The following is a 21,837-nucleotide window of genomic DNA, read 5'->3' on the forward strand; positions in this document are numbered from 1 at the left end:
TGGGTCAACAAACAGCAAATAGTGGAGATGGGTCAACAAACAGCAAATAGTGGAGATGGGTCAACAAACAGCAAATAGTAGAGATGGGTCAACAAACAGCAAATAGTAGAGATGGGTCAACAAACAGTAAATAGTAGAGATGGGTCAACAAACAGCAAATAGTGGAGATGGGTCAACAAACAGCAAATAGTGGAGATCGGTCAACAAACAGCAAATAGTAGAGATGGGTCAACAAACAGCAAATAGTGGAGAAGGGTCAACAAACAGCAAATAGTAGAGATGGGTCAACAACCAGTATATAGTGGAGATGGGTCAACAAACAGCAAATAGTGGAGATGGGTCAACAAACAGCAAATAGTGGAGATGGGTCAACAAACAGCAAATAGTGGAGATGGGTCAAAAACCAGTATATAGTGGAGATGGGTCAACAAACAGCAAATAGTGGAGATGGGTCAACAAACAGCAAATAGTGGAGATGGGTCAACAAACAGCAAATAGTAGAGATGGGTCAACAAACAGCAAATAGTAGAGATGGGTCAACAAACTGCAAATAGTAGAGATGGGTCAACAAACAGCAAATAGTAGAGATGGGTCAACAAACAGCAAATAGTAGAGATGGTACAACAAACAGCAAATAGTAGAGATGGGTTAACAAACAGCAAATAGTAGAGATGGGCCAACAAACAGTAAATAGTAGAGATGGGTCAACAAACAGCAAATAGTAGAGATGGGCCAACAAATAGTAAATAGTAGAGATGGGTCAACAAACAGCAAATAGTAGAGATGGGTCAACAAACAGCAAATAGTAGAGATGGGTCAACAAACTGCAAATAGTAGAGATGGGTCAACAAACAGCAAATAGTAGAGATGGTACAACAAACAGCAAATAGTAGAGATGGGTTAACAAACAGCAAATAGTAGAGATGGGCCAACAAACAGTAAATAGTAGAGATGGGTCAACAAACAGCAAATAGTAGAGATGGGCCAACAAACAGTAAATAGTAGAGATGGGTCAACAAACAGCAAATAGTAGAGATGGGTCAACAAACAGCAAATAGTAGAGATGGGTCAACAAACAGCAAATAGTAGAGATGGGTCAACAAACAGCAAATAGTAGAGATGGGTCAACAAACAGTAAATAGTAGAGATGGGTCAACAAACAGCAAATAGTGGAGATGGGTCAACAAACAGCAAATAGTAGAGATGGTTCAACAAACAGTAAATAGTAGAGATGGGTCAACAAACAGTAAATACTAGAGATGGGTCAACAAACAGCAACTAGTGGAGATGGGTCAACAACCAGCAAATAGTAGAGATGGTTCAACAAACAGTAAATAGTAGAGATGGGTCAACAAACAGTAAATAGTAGAGATGGGTCAACAAACAGCAAATAGTGGAGATGGGTCAACAAACAGCAAATAGCAAATAGTAGAGATGGGTCAACAAACAACAAATAGCAAATAGTAGAGATGGGTCAACAAACAGCAAATAGTAGAGATGGGTCAACAAACAGTAAATAGTAGAGATGGGTCAAATAGTAGAGATGGGTCAACAAACAGCAAATAGTAGAGATGGTTCAACAAACAGTAAATAGTAGAGATGGGTCAACAAACAGCAAATAGTAGAGATGGGTCAACAAACAGCAACTAGTGGAGATGGGTCAACAACCAGCAAATAGTAGAGATGGGTCAACAAACAGTAAATAGTAGAGATGGGTCAACAAACAGTAAATAGTAGAGATGGGTCAACAAACAGTAAATAGTGGAGATGGGTCAACAAACAGCAAATAGCAAATAGTAGAGATGGGTCAACAAACAACAAATAGCAAATAGTAGAGATGGGTCAACAAACAGCAAATAGCAAATAGTAGAGATTGGTCAACAAACAGCAAATAGTGGAGATGGGTCAACAAACAGCATATAGTAGAGATCGGTCAACAAACAGCAAATAGTGGAGATGGGTCAACAAACAGTAAATAGTGGAGATGGGTCAACAAACAGCAAATAGTAGAGATGGGTCAACAACCAGTAAATAGTGGAGATGGGTCAACAAACAGCAAATAGTGGAGATGGGTCAACAAACAGCAAATAGTGGAGATGGGTCAACAAACAGCAAATAGTAGAGATGGGTCAACAAACAGCAAATAGTGGAGATGGGTCAACAAACAGCAAATAGTGGAGATGGGTCAACAACCAGTAAATAGTGGAAATGGGTCAACAAACAGCAAATAGTAGAGATGGGTCAACAAACAGCAAATAGTGGAGATGGGTCAACAAACAGCAAATAGTAGAGATGAGTCAACAAACAGTATATAGTAGAGATGGGTCAACAAACAGCAAATAGTAGAGATGGGTCAACAAACAGTAAATAGTAGAGATGGGTCAACAAACAGTAAATAGTGGAGATGGGTTAACACACAGCATATGGTGGAGATGGGTCAACAAACAGCAAATAGTAGAGATGGGTCAACAAACAGCAAATATTGGAGATGGGTCAACAAACAGCAAATAGTAGAGATGGGTCAACAAACAGCAAATAGTAGAGATGGGTCAACAAACAGTAAATAGTGGAGATGGGTCAACAAACAGCAAATAGTGGAGATGGGTCAACAAACAGCAAATAGTGGAGATGGGTCAACAAACAGCAAACAGTGGAGAGGGGTCAACAAACAGCAAATAGTAGCGATGGGTCAACAAACAGCAAATAGTAGAGATGGGTCAACAAACAGACAATAGTAGAGATGGGGTCAACAAACAGTAAATAGTAGAGATGGGTCAACAAACAGCAAATAGTAGAGATGGGTCAACAAACAGCAAATAGTAGAGATGGGTCAACAAACAGTAAATAATAGTGATGGGTCAACAAACAGTAAATATTGGAGATGGGTCAACAACCAGTAAATAGTAGAGATGGGTCAACAAACAGTAAATAATAGAGATGGGTCAACAAACAGTAAATAGTGGAGATGGGTCAACAGACAGCAAATAGTAGAGATGGGTCAACAAACAGCAAATAGTAGAGATGGGTCAACAAACAGCAAATAGTAGAGATGGGTCAACAAACAGTAAAAAGTGGAGATGGGTCAACAGACAGCAAATAGTAGAGATGGGTCAACAAACAGCAAATAGTAGAGATGGGTCAACAAACAGCAAATAGTAGAGATGGGTCAACAAACAGTAAATAATAGAGTTGGGTCAACAAACAGTAAATAGTAGAGATGGGTCAACAAACATCAAATAGTGGAGATGGGTCAACAAACAGCAAATAGTAGAGATGAGTCAACAAACAGTATATAGTAGAGATGGGTCAACAAACAGCAAATAGTAGAGATGGGTCAACAAACAGCAAATAGTAGAGATGGGTCAACAAACAGTAAATAGTAGAGATGGGTCAACAAACAGTAAATAGTGGAGATGGGTTAACACACAGCATATGGTGGAGATGGGTCAACAAACAGCAAATAGTAGAGATGGGTCAACAAACAGCAAATATTGGAGATGGGTCAACAAACAGCAAATAGTAGAGATGGGTCAACAAACAGCAAATAGTAGAGATGGGTCAACAAACAGCAAATAGTAGAGATGGGGTCAACAAACAGTAAATAGTAGAGATGGGTCAACAAACAGCAAATAGTAGAGATGGGTCAACAAACAGTAAATAGTGGAGATGGGTTAACAAACAGTAAATAGTGGAGATGGGTCAACAACCAGTAAATAGTAGAGATGGGTCAACAAACAGCAAATAGTGGAGATGGGTCAACAACCAGTAAATAGTAGAGATGGGTCAACAAACAGCAAATAGTAGAGATGGGTCAACAACCAGTAAATAGTGGAGATGGGTCAACAACCAGTAAATAATAGAGATGGGTCAACAAACAGTAAATAGTGGAGATGGGTCAACAAACAGCAAATAGTAGAGATGGGTCAACAAACAGTAAATAGTAGAGATGGGTCAATAAACAGTAAATAATAGAGATGGGTCATCAAACAGCAAATAGTGGAGATGGGTCAACAAACAGCTAAAAGTGGAGATGGGTCAACAAACAGCAAATAGTAGAGATGGGTCAACAAACAGCAAATAGTAGAGATGGGTCAACAAACAGTAAATAATAGAGATGGGTCAACAAACAGTAAATAGTGGAGATGGGTCAACAAACAGTAAATAGTAGAGATGGGTCAACAAACAGTAAATAGTAGAGATGGGGTCAACAAACAGTAAATAATAGAGATGGGTCAACAAACAGCAAATGGTAGAGATGGGTCAACAAACAGCAAATAGTAGAGATGGGCCAACAAACAGTAAATAGTAGAGATGGGTCAACAAACAGCAAATAGTAGAGATGGGCCAACAAACAGTAAATAGTAGAGATGGGTCAACAAACAGCAAATAGTAGAGATGGGTCAACAAACAGCAAATAGTAGAGATGGGTCAACAAACAGCAAATAGTAGAGATGGGTCAACAAACAGCAAATAGTAGAGATGGGTCAACAAACAGTAAATAGTAGAGATGGGTCAACAAACAGCAAATAGTGGAGATGGGTCAACAAACAGCAAATAGTAGAGATGGTTCAACAAACAGTAAATAGTAGAGATGGGTCAACAAACAGTAAATACTAGAGATGGGTCAACAAACAGCAACTAGTGGAGATGGGTCAACAACCAGCAAATAGTAGAGATGGTTCAACAAACAGTAAATAGTAGAGATGGGTCAACAAACAGTAAATAGTAGAGATGGGTCAACAAACAGCAAATAGTGGAGATGGGTCAACAAACAGCAAATAGCAAATAGTAGAGATGGGTCAACAAACAACAAATAGCAAATAGTAGAGATGGGTCAACAAACAGCAAATAGCAAATAGTAGAGATTGGTCAACAAACAGCAAATAGTGGAGATGGGTCAACAAACAGCATATAGTAGAGATCGGTCAACAAACAGCAAATAGTGGAGATGGGTCAACAAACAGTAAATAGTAGAGATGGGTCAACAAACAGCAAATAGTAGAGATGGGTCAACAACCAGTAAATAGTGGAGATGGGTCAACAAACAGCAAATAGTGGAGATGGGTCAACAAACAGCAAATAGTGGAGATGGGTCAACAAACAGCAAATAGTAGAGATGGGTCAACAAACAGCAAATAGTGGAGATGGGTCAACAAACAGCAAATAGTGGAGATGGGTCAACAACCAGTAAATAGTGGAAATGGGTCAACAAACAGCAAATAGTAGAGATGGGTCAACAAACAGCAAATAGTGGAGATGGGTCAACAAACAGCAAATAGTAGAGATGAGTCAACAAACAGTATATAGTAGAGATGGGTCAACAAACAGCAAATAGTAGAGATGGGTCAACAAACAGTAAATAGTAGAGATGGGTCAACAAACAGTAAATAGTGGAGATGGGTTAACACACAGCATATGGTGGAGATGGGTCAACAAACAGCAAATAGTAGAGATGGGTCAACAAACAGCAAATATTGGAGATGGGTCAACAAACAGCAAATAGTAGAGATGGGTCAACAAACAGCAAATAGTAGAGATGGGTCAACAAACAGTAAATAGTGGAGATGGGTCAACAAACAGCAAATAGTGGAGATGGGTCAACAAACAGCAAATAGTGGAGATGGGTCAACAAACAGCAAACAGTGGAGAGGGGTCAACAAACAGCAAATAGTAGCGATGGGTCAACAAACAGCAAATAGTAGAGATGGGTCAACAAACAGACAATAGTAGAGATGGGGTCAACAAACAGTAAATAGTAGAGATGGGTCAACAAACAGCAAATAGTAGAGATGGGTCAACAAACAGCAAATAGTAGAGATGGGTCAACAAACAGTAAATAATAGTGATGGGTCAACAAACAGTAAATATTGGAGATGGGTCAACAACCAGTAAATAGTAGAGATGGGTCAACAAACAGTAAATAATAGAGATGGGTCAACAAACAGTAAATAGTGGAGATGGGTCAACAGACAGCAAATAGTAGAGATGGGTCAACAAACAGCAAATAGTAGAGATGGGTCAACAAACAGCAAATAGTAGAGATGGGTCAACAAACAGTAAAAAGTGGAGATGGGTCAACAGACAGCAAATAGTAGAGATGGGTCAACAAACAGCAAATAGTAGAGATGGGTCAACAAACAGTAAATAATAGAGATGGGTCAACAAACAGTAAATAGTAGAGATGGGTCAACAAACAGCAAATAGTAGAGATGGGTCAACAAACAGCAAATAGTAGAGATGGTTCAACAAACAGTAAATAGTAGAGATGGGTCAACAAACAGTAAATACTAGAGATGGGTCAACAAACAGCAAATAGTAGAGATGGGTCAACAAACAGCAAATAGTGGAGATGGGTCAACAACCAGTAAATAGTGGAGATGGGTCAACAAACAGTAAATACTAGAGATGGGTCAACAAACAGCAAATAGTAGAGATGGGTCAACAAACAGCAAAGAGTAGAGATGAGTCAACAAACAGTATATAGTAGAGATGGGTCAACAAACAGCAAATAGTAGAGATGGGTCAACAAACAGCAAATAGTAGAGATGGGTCAACAAACAGCAAATAGTGGAGATGGGTCAACAACCAGTAAATAGTGGAGATGGGTCAACAAACAGTAAATACTAGAGATGGGTCAACAAACAGCAAATAGTAGAGATGGGTCAACAAACAGCAAAGAGTAGAGATGAGTCAACAAACAGTATATAGTAGAGATGGGTCAACAAACAGCAAATAGTAGAGATGGGTCAACAAACAGCAAATAGTAGAGATGGGTCAACAAACAGTAAATAGTAGAGATGGGTCAACAAACAGTAAATAGTGGAGATGGGTTAACACACAGCATATGGTGGAGATGGGTCAACAAACAGCAAATAGTAGAGATGGGTCAACAAACAGCAAATATTGGAGATGGGTCAACAAACAGCAAATAGTAGAGATGGGTCAACAAACAGCAAATAGTAGAGATGGGTCAACAAACAGTAAATAGTGGAGATGGGTCAACAAACAGCAAATAGTGGAGATGGGTCAACAAACAGCAAATAGTGGAGATGGGTCAACAAACAGCAAACAGTGGAGAGGGGTCAACAAACAGCAAATAGTAGAGATGGGTCAACAAACAGCAAATAGTAGAGATGGGTCAACAAACAGCAAATAGTAGAGATGGGGTCAACAAACAGTAAATAGTAGAGATGGGTCAACAAACAGCAAATAGTAGAGATGGGTCAACAAACAGCAAATAGTAGAGATGGGTCAACAAACAGTAAATAATAGAGATGGGTCAACAAACAGTAAATAGTGGAGATGGGTCAACAAACAGCAAATAGTAGAGATGGGTCAACAAACAGTAAATAGTAGAGATGGGTCAATAAACAGTAAATAATAGAGATGGGTCATCAAACAGCAAATAGTGGAGATGGGTCAACAAACAGCTAAAAGTGGAGATGGGTCAACAAACAGCAAATAGTAGAGATGGGTCAACAAACAGCAAATAGTAGAGATGGGTCAACAAACAGTAAATAATAGAGATGGGTCAACAAACAGTAAATAGTAGAGATGGGTCAACAAACATCAAATAGTGGAGATGGGTCAACAAACAGCAAATAGTAGAGATGAGTCAACAAACAGTATATAGTAGAGATGGGTCAACAAACAGCAAATAGTAGAGATGGGTCAACAAACAGCAAATAGTAGAGATGGGTCAACAAACAGTAAATAGTAGAGATGGGTCAACAAACAGTAAATAGTGGAGATGGGTTAACACACAGCATATGGTGGAGATGGGTCAACAAACAGCAAATAGTAGAGATGGGTCAACAAACAGCAAATATTGGAGATGGTTCAACAAACAGCAAATAGTAGAGATGGGTCAACAAACAGCAAATAGTAGAGATGGGTCAACAAACAGCAAATAGTAGAGATGGGGTCAACAAACAGTAAATAGTAGAGATGGGTCAACAAACAGCAAATAGTAGAGATGGGTCAACAAACAGCAAATAGTAGAGATGGGTCAACAAACAGTAAATAGTGGAGATGGGTTAACAAACAGTAAATAGTGGAGATGGGTCAACAACCAGTAAATAGTAGAGATGGGTCAACAAACAGCAAATAGTGGAGATGGGTCAACAACCAGTAAATAGTAGAGATGGGTCAACAAACAGCAAATAGTAGAGATGGGTCAACAAACAGTAAATAGTGGAGATGGGTCAACAACCAGTAAATAATAGAGATGGGTCAACAAACAGTAAATAGTGGAGATGGGTCAACAAACAGCAAATAGTAGAGATGGGTCAACAAACAGTAAATAGTAGAGATGGGTCAATAAACAGTAAATAATAGAGATGGGTCATCAAACAGCAAATAGTGGAGATGGGTCAACAAACAGCTAAAAGTGGAGATGGGTCAACAAACAGCAAATAGTAGAGATGGGTCAACAAACAGCAAATAGTAGAGATGGGTCAACAAACAGTAAATAATAGAGATGGGTCAACAAACAGTAAATAGTAGAGATGGGTCAACAAACAGTAAATAGTAGAGATGGGTCAACAAACAGTAAATAGTAGAGATGGGGTCAACAAACAGTAAATAATAGAGATGGGTCAACAAACAGCAAATGGTAGAGATGGGTCAACAAACAGCTCTAACTCTATCTACCAACAAGAAACCAGCCAGCACTAATTGTATCCACCAACAAGGAACCAGCCAGCTCTAATTTTATTTACCAACAAGAAACCAGCCAGCTCTAATTCTATCCACCAACAAGAAACCAGCCAGCTCTAACTCTATCTACCAACAAGAAACCAGCCAGCTCTAATTCTATCCACCAACAAGGAAACAGCCAGCTCTAACTTTATCCACCCAACAAGAAACCAGCCAGCTCTAACTCTATCTACCAACAAGAAACCAGCCAGCTCTAACCCTTTCCACCAACAAGAAACCAGCCAGCTCTAACTCTATCTACCAACAAGGAACCAGCCAGCTCTAACTCTATCTACCAACAAGAAACCAGCCGGCTCTAACCCTATCCACCAACAAGAAACCAGCCAGCTCTAACTATCTACCAACAAGAAACCAGCCAGCTCTAATTCTATCTACCAACAAGTAACCAGCCAGCTCTAACTCTATCTACCAACAAGGAACCAGCCAGCTCTAACTCTATCCACCCCACAAGAAACAAGCCAGCTCTAACTCTATCCACCAACAAGAAACCAGCCAGCTCTAACTCTATCTACCAACAAGGAAGCAGCCAGCTCTAATTCTATCCACCAACAAGAAACCAGCCAGCTCTAACTCTATCCACCCAACAGTTAACCTCCTCTATCTCTAACCACCCACCAGTAAACTTCCTCTATCTCTAACCACCCAACAAGAAACCGGCCAGCTCTATCTCTATCCACCAACAAGGAAACCAGCCTGGTTGATGGGTCAACAAACAGCAAATAGTAGAGATGGGTCTACAAACAGCAAATAGTGGAGATGGGTCAACAAACAGCAAATAGTGGAGATGGGTCAACAAACAGTAAATAGTAGAGATGGGTCAACAAACAGCAAATAGTAGAGATGGGTCAACAAACAGCAAATAGTAGAGATGGGTCAACAAACAGCAAATAGTGGAGATGGGTCAACAAACAGTAAATAGTAGAGATGGGTCAACAAACAGCAAATAGTAGAGATGGGTCAACAAACAGCAAATAGTAGAGATGGGTCAACAAACAGCAAATAGTAGAGATGGGTCAACAAACAGCAAATAGTGGAGATGGGTCAACAAACAGTAAATAGTAGAGATGGGTCAACAAACAGCAAATAGTGGAGATGGGTCAACAAACAGTAAATAGTAGTGATGGGTCAACAAACAGCAAATAGTGGAGATGGGTCAACAAACAGCAAATAGTAGAGATGAGTCAACAAACAGTATATAGTAGAGATGGGTCAACAAACAGCAAATAGTAGAGATGGGTCAACAAACAGCAAATAGTAGAGATGGGTCAACAAACAGTAAATAGTAGAGATGGGTCAACAAACAGTAAATAGTGGAGATGGGTTAACACACAGCATATGGTGGAGATGGGTCAACAAACAGCAAATAGTAGAGATGGGTCAACAAACAGCAAATATTGGAGATGGGTCAACAAACAGCAAATAGTAGAGATGGGTCAACAAACAGCAAATAGTAGAGATGGGTCAACAAACAGTAAATAGTGGAGATGGGTCAACAAACAGCAAATAGTGGAGATGGGTCAACAAACAGCAAATAGTGGAGATGGGTCAACAAACAGCAAACAGTGGAGAGGGGTCAACAAACAGCAAATAGTAGAGATGGGTCAACAAACAGCAAATAGTAGAGATGGGGTCAACAAACAGTAAATAGTAGAGATGGGTCAACAAACAGCAAATAGTAGAGATGGGTCAACAAACAGCAAATAGTAGAGATGAGTCAACAAACAGTATATAGTAGAGATGGGTCAACAAACAGCAAATAGTAGAGATGGGTCAACAAACAGCAAATAGTAGAGATGGGTCAACAAACAGTAAATAGTAGAGATGGGTCAACAAACAGTAAATAGTGGAGATGGGTTAACACACAGCATATGGTGGAGATGGGTCAACAAACAGCAAATAGTAGAGATGGGTCAACAAACAGCAAATATTGGAGATGGGTCAACAAACAGCAAATAGTAGAGATGGGTCAACAAACAGCAAATAGTAGAGATGGGTCAACAAACAGTAAATAGTGGAGATGGGTCAACAAACAGCAAATAGTGGAGATGGGTCAACAAACAGCAAATATTGGAGATGGGTCAACAAACAGCAAACAGTGGAGAGGGGTCAACAAACAGCAAATAGTAGAGATGGGTCAACAAACAGCAAATAGTAGAGATGGGTCAACAAACAGCAAATAGTAGAGATGGGGTCAACAAACAGTAAATAGTAGAGATGGGTCAACAAACAGCAAATAGTAGAGATGGGTCAACAAACAGCAAATAGTAGAGATGGGTCAACAAACAGTAAATAATAGAGATGGGTCAACAAACAGTAAATAGTGGAGATGGGTTAACAAACAGTAAATAGTGGAGATGGGTCAACAACCAGTAAATAGTAGAGATGGGTCAACAAACAGCAAATAGTAGAGATGGGTCAACAAACAGCAAATAGTAGAGATGGGTCAACAAACATTAAATAGTAGAGATGGGTCAATAAACAGTAAATAATAGAGATGGGTCAACAAACAGCAAATAGTGGAGATGGGTCAACAAACAGCAAAAAGTGGAGATGGGTCAACAAACAGCAAATAGTAGAGATGGGTCAACAAACAGCAAATAGTAGAGATGGGTCAACAAACAGTAAATAATAGAGATGGGTCAACAAACAGCAAATAGTAGAGATGGGTCAACAAACAGCAAATAGTAGAGATGGGTCAACAAACAGCAAATAGTAGAGATGGGTCAACAAACAGCAAATAGTGGAGATGGGTCAACAAACAGTAAATAGTAGAGATGGGTCAACAAACAGCAAATAGTGGAGATGGGTCAACAAACAGTAAATAGTAGTGATGGGTCAACAAACAGCAAATAGTGGAGATGGGTCAACAAACAGCAAATAGTAGAGATGAGTCAACAAACAGTATATAGTAGAGATGGGTCAACAAACAGCAAATAGTAGAGATGGGTCAACAAACAGCAAATAGTAGAGATGGGTCAACAAACAGTAAATAGTAGAGATGGGTCAACAAACAGTAAATAGTGGAGATGGGTCAACAAACAGCATATGGTGGAGATGGGTCAACAAACAGCAAATAGTAGAGATGGGTCAACAAACAGCAAATATTGGAGATGGGTCAACAAACAGCAAATAGTAGAGATGGGTCAACAAACAGCAAATAGTAGAGATGGGTCAACAAACAGTAAATAGTGGAGATGGGTCAACAAACAGCAAATAGTGGAGATGGGTCAACAAACAGCAAATAGTGGAGATGGGTCAACAAACAGCAAACAGTGGAGAGGGGTCAACAAACAGCAAATAGTAGAGATGGGTCAACAAACAGCAAATAGTAGAGATGGGGTCAACAAACAGTAAATAGTAGAGATGGGTCAACAAACAGCAAATAGTAGAGATGGGTCAACAAACAGCAAATAGTAGAGATGAGTCAACAAACAGTATATAGTAGAGATGGGTCAACAAACAGCAAATAGTAGAGATGGGTCAACAAACAGCAAATAGTAGAGATGGGTCAACAAACAGTAAATAGTAGAGATGGGTCAACAAACAGTAAATAGTGGAGATGGGTTAACACACAGCATATGGTGGAGATGGGTCAACAAACAGCAAATAGTAGAGATGGGTCAACAAACAGCAAATATTGGAGATGGGTCAACAAACAGCAAATAGTAGAGATGGGTCAACAAACAGCAAATAGTAGAGATGGGTCAACAAACAGTAAATAGTGGAGATGGGTCAACAAACAGCAAATAGTGGAGATGGGTCAACAAACAGCAAATATTGGAGATGGGTCAACAAACAGCAAACAGTGGAGAGGGGTCAACAAACAGCAAATAGTAGAGATGGGTCAACAAACAGCAAATAGTAGAGATGGGTCAACAAACAGCAAATAGTAGAGATGGGGTCAACAAACAGTAAATAGTAGAGATGGGTCAACAAACAGCAAATAGTAGAGATGGGTCAACAAACAGCAAATAGTAGAGATGGGTCAACAAACAGTAAATAATAGAGATGGGTCAACAAACAGTAAATAGTGGAGATGGGTTAACAAACAGTAAATAGTGGAGATGGGTCAACAAACAGTAAATAGTAGAGATGGGTCAACAAACAGTAAATAGTGGAGATGGGTCAACAAACAGCAAATAGTAGAGATGGGTCAACAAACATTAAATAGTAGAGATGGGTCAATAAACAGTAAATAATAGAGATGGGTCAACAAACAGCAAATAGTGGAGATGGGTCAACAAACAGCAAAAAGTGGAGATGGGTCAACAAACAGCAAATAGTAGAGATGGGTCAACAAACAGCAAATAGTAGAGATGGGTCAACAAACAGTAAATAATAGAGATGGGTCAACAAACAGTAAATAGTAGAGATGGGTCAACAAACAGTAAATAGTAGAGATGGGTCAACAAACAGTAAATAGTAGAGATGGGGTCAACAAACAGTAAATAATAGAGATGGGTCAACAAACAGCAAATGGTAGAGATGGGTCAACAAACAGCTCTAACTCTATCTACCAACAAGAAACCAGCCAGCACTAATTGTATCCACCAACAAGGAACCAGCCAGCTCTAATTTTATTTACCAACAAGAAACCAGCCAGCTCTAATTCTATCCACCAACAAGAAACCAGCCAGCTCTAACTCTATCTACCAACAAGAAACCAGCCAGCTCTAATTCTATCCACCAACAAGGAAACAGCCAGCTCTAACTTTATCCACCCAACAAGAAACCAGCCAGCTCTAACTCTATCTACCAACAAGAAACCAGCCAGCTCTAACCCTTTCCACCAACAAGAAACCAGCCAGCTCTAACTCTATCTACCAACAAGGAACCAGCCAGCTCTAACTCTATCTACCAACAAGAAACCAGCCGGCTCTAACCCTATCCACCAACAAGAAACCAGCCAGCTCTAACTATCTACCAACAAGAAACCAGCCAGCTCTAATTCTATCTACCAACAAGTAACCAGCCAGCTCTAACTCTATCTACCAACAAGAAACCAGCCAGCTCTAACTCTATCCACCCAACAGTTAACCTCCTCTATCTCTAACCACCCACCAGTAAACTTCCTCTATCTCTAACCACCCAACAGTTAACCTCCTCTATCTCTAACCACCCACCAGTAAACTTCCTCTATCTCTAACCACCCAACAAGAAACCGGCCAGCTCTATCTCTATCTACCAACAAGAAACCAGCCAGCTCTAACCCTTTCCACCAACAAGAAACCAGCCAGCTCTAATTTTATTTACCAACAAAAAACCAGCCAGCTCTAATTCTATCCACCAACAAGAAACCAGCCAGCTCTAACTCTATCTACCAACAAGAAACCAGCCAGCTCTAATTCTATCCACCAACAAGGAACCAGCCAGCTCTAACTTTATCCACCCAACAAGAAACCAGCCAGCTCTAACTCTATCTACCAACAAGGAACCAGCCAGCTCTAACTCTATCTACCAACAAGAAACCAGCCGGCTCTAACCCTATCCACCAACAAGAAACCAGCCAGCTCTAACTCTATCTACCAACAAGAAACCAGCCAGCTCTAATTCTATCTACCAACAAGTAACCAGCCAGCTCTAACACTATCTACCAACAAGGAACCAGCCAGCTCTAACTCTATCTACCAACAAGAAACCAGCCAGCTCTAACCCTATCCACCCCACAAGAAACAAGCCAGCTCTAACTCTATCCACCAACAAGAAACCAGCCAGCTCTAACTCTATCTACCAACAAGGAAGCAGCCAGCTCTAATTCTATCCACCAACAAGAAACCAGCCAGCTCTAACTCTATCCACCCAACAGTAAACCTCCTCTATCTCTAACCACCCAACAAGAAACCAGCCAGCTCTAACCCTATCCACCAACAAGGAAACCAGCCTGGTTGATGGGTCAACAAACAGCAAATAGTAGAGATGGGTCTACAAACAGCAAATAGTGGAGATGGGTCAACAAACAGCAAATAGTGGAGATGGGTCAACAAACAGTAAATAGTAGAGATGGGTCAACAAACAGCAAATAGTAGAGATGGGTCAACAAACAGCAAATAGTAGAGATGGGTCAACAAACAGCAAATAGTGGAGATGGGTCAACAAACAGTAAATAGTAGAGATGGGTCAACAAACAGCAAATAGTGGAGATGGGTCAACAAACAGTAAATAGTAGAGATGGGTCAACAAACAGCAAATAGTAGAGATGGGTCAACAAACAGCAAATAGTAGAGATGGGTCAACAAACAGCAAATAGTAGAGATGGGTCAACAAACAGCAAATAGTGGAGATGGGTCAACAAACAGTAAATAGTAGAGATGGGTCAACAAACAGCAAATAGTGGAGATGGGTCAACAAACAGTAAATAGTAGAGATGGGTCTACAAACAGCAAATAGTGGAGATGGGTCAACAAACAGCAAATAGTGGAGATGGGTCAACAAACAGTAAATAGTAGAGATGGGTCAACAAACAGCAAATAGTAGAGATGGGTCAACAAACAGCAAATAGTGGAGATGGGTCAACAAACAGTAAATAGTAGAGATGGGTCAACAAACAGCAAATAGTGGAGATGGGTCAACAAACAGTAAATAGTAGAGATGGGTCTACAAACAGCAAATAGTGGAGATGGGTCAACAAACAGCAAATAGTGGAGATGGGTCAACAAACAGTAAATAGTAGAGATGGGTCAACAAACAGCAAATAGTAGAGATGGGTCAACAAACAGCAAATAGTAGAGATGGGTCAACAAACAGCAAATAGTGGAGATGGGTCAACAAACAGTAAATAGTAGAGATGGGTCAACAAACAGCAAATAGTGGAGATGGGTCAACAAACAGTAAATAGTAGAGATGGGTCAACAAACAGCAAATAGTAGAGATGGGTCAACAAACAGAAAATAGTAGAGATGGGTCAACAAACAGCAAATAGTGGAGATGGGTCAACAAACAGCAAATAGTAGAGATGGGTCAACAAACAGCAAATAGTGGAGATGGGTCAACAAACAGTAAATAGTAGAGATGGGTCAACAAACAGCAAATAGTGGAGATGGGTCAACAAACAGTAAATAGTAGAGATGGGTCAACAAACAGCAAATAGTGGAGATGGGTCAACAAACAGTAAATAGTAGAGATGGGTCAACAAACAGCAAATAGTGGAGATGGGTCATCAAACAGTAAATAGTAGAGATGGGTCAACAAACAGCAAATAGTGGAGATGGGTCAACAAACAGTAAATAGTAGAGATGGGTCAACAAACAGCAAATAGTAGAGATGGGTCAACAAACAGCAAATAGTAGAGATGGGTCAACAAACAGTAAATAGTAGAGATGGGTCAACAAACAGCAAATAGTGGAGATGGGTCAACAAACAGCAAATAGTAGAGATGGGTCAACAAACAGCAAATAGTAGAGATGGGTCAACAAACAGTAAATAGTAGAGATGGGTCAACAAACAGCAAATAGTGGAGATGGGTCAACAAACAGCAAATAGTAGAGATGGGTCAACAAACAGCAAATAGTAGAGATGGGTCAACAAACAGTAAATAGTAGAGATGGGGTCAACAAACAGTAAATAGTAGAGATGGGTCAACAAACAGCAAATAGTGGAGATGGGTCAACAAACAGTAAATAGTAGAGATGGGGTCAACAAACAGTAAATAGTAGAGATGGGTCAACAAACAGCAAATAGTAGAGATGGGTCAACAAACAGCAAATAGTAGAGATGGGTCAACAAACAGCAAATAGTAGAGATGGGTCAACAAACAGCAAATAGTAGAGATGGGTCAACAACCAGCAAATAGTAGAGATGGGTCAACAACCAGCAAATAGTAGAGATGGGTCAACAAACAGCAAATAGTAGAGATGGGTCAACAAACAGCAAATAGTAGAGATGGGTCAACAAACAGCAAATAGTGGAGATGGGTCAACAAACAGTAAATAGTAGAGATGGGTCAACAAACAGCAAATAGTGGAGATGGGTCAACAAACAGTAAATAGTAGAGATGGGTCTACAAACAGCAAATAGTGGAGATGGGTCAACAAACAGCAAATAGTGGAGATGGGTCAACAAACAGTAAATAGTAGAGATGGGTCAACAAACAGCAAATAGTAGAGATGGGTCAACAAACAGCAAATAGTGGAGATGGGTCAACAAACAGCAAATAGTAGAGATGGGTCAACAAACAGCAAATAGTGGAGATGGGTCAACAAACAGTAAATAGTAGAGATGGGTCAACAAACAGCAAATAGTGGAGATGGGTCAACAAACAGTAAATAGTAGAGATGGGTCAACAAACAGCAAATAGTGGAGATGGGTCAACAAACAGTAAATAGTAGAGATGGGTCAACAAACAGCAAATAGTGGAGATGGGTCATCAAACAGTAAATAGTAGAGATGGGTCAACAAACAGCAAATAGTGGAGATGGGTCAACAAACAGTAAATAGTAGAGATGGGTCAACAAACAGCAAATAGTAGAGATGGGTCAACAAACAGCAAATAGTAGAGATGGGTCAACAAACAGTAAATAGTAGAGATGGGTCAACAAACAGCAAATAGTGGAGATGGGTCAACAAACAGCAAATAGTAGAGATGGGTCAACAAACAGCAAATAGTGGAGATGGGTCAACAAACAGCAAATAGTAGAGATGGGTCAACAAACAGCAAATAGTGGAGATGGGTCAACAAACAGTAAATAGTAGAGATGGGTCAACAAACAGCAAATAGTGGAGATGGGTCAACAAACAGTAAATAGTAGAGATGGGTCAACAAACAGCAAATAGTGGAGATGGGTCAACAAACAGTAAATAGTAGAGATGGGTCAACAAACAGCAAATAGTGGAGATGGGTCATCAAACAGTAAATAGTAGAGATGGGTCAACAAACAGCAAATAGTGGAGATGGGTCAACAAACAGTAAATAGTAGAGATGGATCAACAAACAGCAAATAGTAGAGATGGGTCAACAAACAGCAAATAGTGGAGATGGGTCAACAAACAGTAAATAGTAGAGATGGGGTCAACAAACAGTAAATAGTAGAGATGGGTCAACAAACAGCAAATAGTGGAGATGGGTCAACAAACAGTAAATAGTAGAGATGGGGTCAACAAACAGTAAATAGTAGAGATGGGTCAACAAACAGCAAATAGTAGAGATGGGTCAACAAACAGCAAATAGTAGAGATGGGTCAACAAACAGCAAATAGTAGAGATGGGTCAACAAACAGCAAATAGTAGAGATGGGTCAACAACCAGCAAATAGTAGAGATGGGTCAACAACCAGCAAATAGTAGAGATGGGTCAACAAACAGCAAATAGTAGAGATGGGTCAACAAACAGCAAATAGTAGAGATGGGTCAACAAACAGCAAATAGTGGAGATGGGTCAACAAACAGTAAATAGTAGAGATGGGTCAACAAACAGCAAATAGTGGAGATGGGTCAACAAACAGTAAATAGTAGAGATGGGTCTACAAACAGCAAATAGTGGAGATGGGTCAACAAACAGCAAATAGTGGAGATGGGTCAACAAACAGTAAATAGTAGAGATGGGTCAACAAACAGCAAATAGTAGAGATGGGTCAACAAACAGCAAATAGTGGAGATGGGTCAACAAACAGTAAATAGTAGAGATGGGTCAACAAACAGCAAATAGTGGAGATGGGTCAACAAACAGTAAATAGTAGAGATGGGTCTACAAACAGCAAATAGTGGAGATGGGTCAACAAACAGCAAATAGTGGAGATGGGTCAACAAACAGTAAATAGTAGAGATGGGTCAACAAACAGCAAATAGTAGAGATGGGTCAACAAACAGCAAATAGTAGAGATGGGTCAACAAACAGCAAATAGTGGAGATGGGTCAACAAACAGTAAATAGTAGAGATGGGTCAACAAACAGCAAATAGTGGAGATGGGTCAACAAACAGTAAATAGTAGAGATGGGTCAACAAACAGCAAATAGTAGAGATGGGTCAACAAACAGAAAATAGTAGAGATGGGTCAACAAACAGCAAATAGTGGAGATGGGTCAACAAACAGCAAATAGTAGAGATGGGTCAACAAACAGCAAATAGTGGAGATGGGTCAACAAACAGTAAATAGTAGAGATGGGTCAACAAACAGCAAATAGTGGAGATGGGTCAACAAACAGTAAATAGTAGAGATGGGTCAACAAACAGCAAATAGTGGAGATGGGTCAACAAACAGTAAATAGTAGAGATGGGTCAACAAACAGTAAATAGTAGAGATGGGTCATCAAACAGTAAATAGTAGAGATGGGTCAACAAACAGCAAATAGTGGAGATGGGTCAACAAACAGTAAATAGTAGAGATGGGTCAACAAACAGCAAATAGTAGAGATGGGTCAACAAACAGCAAATAGTAGAGATGGGTCAACAAACAGTAAATAGTAGAGATGGGTCAACAAACAGCAAATAGTAGAGATGGGTCAACAAACAGAAAATAGTAGAGATGGGTCAACAAACAGCAAATAGTGGAGATGGGTCAACAAACAGCAAATAGTAGAGATGGGTCAACAAACAGCAAATAGTGGAGATGGGTCAACAAACAGTAAATAGTAGAGATGGGTCAACAAACAGCAAATAGTGGAGATGGGTCAACAAACAGTAAATAGTAGAGATGGGTCAACAAACAGCAAATAGTGGAGATGGGTCAACAAACAGTAAATAGTAGAGATGGGTCAACAAACAGCAAATAGTGGAGATGGGTCATCAAACAGTAAATAGTAGAGATGGGTCAACAAACAGCAAATAGTGGAGATGGGTCAACAAACAGTAAATAGTAGAGATGGATCAACAAACAGCAAATAGTAGAGATGGGTCAACAAACAGCAAATAGTAGAGATGGGTCAACAAACAGTAAATAGTAGAGATGGGTCAACAAACAGCAAATAGTGGAGATGGGTCAACAAACAGCAAATAGTAGAGATGGGTCAACAAACAGCAAATAGTAGAGATGGGTCAACAAACAGTAAATAGTAGAGATGGGTCAACAAACAGCAAATAGTGGAGATGGGTCAACAAACAGCAAATAGTAGAGATGGGTCAACAAACAGCAAATAGTAGAGATGGGTCAACAAACAGTAAATAGTAGAGATGGGGTCAACAAACAGTAAATAGTAGAGATGGGTCAACAAACAGCAAATAGTGGAGATGGGTCAACAAACAGTAAATAGTAGAGATGGGGTCAACAAACAGTAAATAGTAGAGATGGGTCAACAAACAGCAAATAGTGGAGATGGGTCAACAAACAGTAAATAGTAGAGATGGGGTCAACAAACAGTAAATAGTAGAGATGGGTCAACAAACAGCAAATAGTAGAGATGGGTCAACAAACAGCAAATAGTAGAGATGGGTCAACAAACAGCAAATAGTAGAGATGGGTCAACAAACAGCAAATAGTAGAGATGGGTCAACAACCAGCAAATAGTAGAGATGGGTCAACAACCAGCAAATAGTAGAGATGGGTCAACAAACAGCAAATAGTAGAGATGGGTCAACAAACAGCAAATAGTAGAGATGGGTCAACAAACAGCAAATAGTGGAGATGGGTCAACAAACAGTAAATAGTAGAGATGGGTCAACAAACAGCAAATAGTGGAGATGGGTCAACAAACAGTAAATAGTAGAGATGGGTCTACAAACAGCAAATAGTGGAGATGGGTCAACAAACAGCAAATAGTGGAGATTGGTCAACAAACAGTAAATAGTAGAGATGGGTCAACAAACAGCAAATAGTAGAGATGGGTCAACAAACAGCAAATAGTGGAGATGGGTCAACAAACAGTAAATAGTAGAGATGGGTCAACAAACAGCAAATAGTGGAGATGGGTCAACAAACAGTAAATAGTAGAGATGGGTCTACAAACAGCAAATAGTGGAGATGGGTCAACAAACAGCAAATAGTGGAGATGGGTCAACAAACAGTAAATAGTAGAGATGGGTCAACAAACAGCAAATAGTAGAGATGGGTCAACAAACAGCAAATAGTAGAGATGGGTCAACAAACAGCAAATAGTGGAGATGGGTCAACAAACAGTAAATAGTAGAGATGGGTCAACAAACAGCAAATAGTGGAGATGGGTCAACAAACAGTAAATAGTAGAGATGGGTCAACAAACAGCAAATAGTAGAGATGGGTCAACAAACAGAAAATAGTAGAGATGGGTCAACAAACAGCAAATAGTGGAGATGGGTCAACAAACAGCAAATAGTAGAGATGGGTCAACAAACAGCAAATAGTGGAGATGGGTCAACAAACAGTAAATAGTAGAGATGGGTCAACAAACAGCAAATAGTGGAGATGGGTCAACAAACAGTAAATAGTAGAGATGGGTCAACAAACAGCAAATAGTGGAGATGGGTCAACAAACAGTAAATAGTAGAGATGGGTCAACAAACAGCAAATAGTGGAGATGGGTCATCAAACAGTAAATAGTAGAGATGGGTCAACAAACAGCAAATAGTGGAGATGGGTCAACAAACAGTAAATAGTAGAGATGGGTCAACAAACAGCAAATAGTAGAGATGGGTCAACAAACAGCAAATAGTAGAGATGGGTCAACAAACAGTAAATAGTAGAGATGGGTCAACAAACAGCAAATAGTGGAGATGGGTCAACAAACAGCAAATAGTAGAGATGGGTCAACAAACAGCAAATAGTAGAGATGGGTCAACAAACAGTAAATAGTAGAGATGGGTCAACAAACAGCAAATAGTGGAGATGGGTCAACAAACAGCAAATAGTAGAGATGGGTCAACAAACAGCAAATAGTAGAGATGGGTCAACAAACAGTAAATAGTAGAGATGGGGTCAACAAACAGTAAATAGTAGAGATGGGTCAACAAACAGCAAATAGTGGAGATGGGTCAACAAACAGTAAATAGTAGAGATGGGGTCAACAAACAGTAAATAGTAGAGATGGGTCAACAAACAGCAAATAGTAGAGATGGGTCAACAAACAGCAAATAGTAGAGATGGGTCAACAAACAGCAAATAGTAGAGATGGGTCAACAAACAGCAAATAGTAGAGATGGGTCAACAACCAGCAAATAGTAGAGATGGGTCAACAACCAGCAAATAGTAGAGATGGGTCAACAAACAGTAAATAGTGG

Source organism: Salvelinus alpinus, chromosome 6 (genome assembly GCF_045679555.1).
Source record: "Salvelinus alpinus chromosome 6, SLU_Salpinus.1, whole genome shotgun sequence".
NCBI classification, from domain to species: Eukaryota; Metazoa; Chordata; class Actinopteri; order Salmoniformes; family Salmonidae; genus Salvelinus; species Salvelinus alpinus.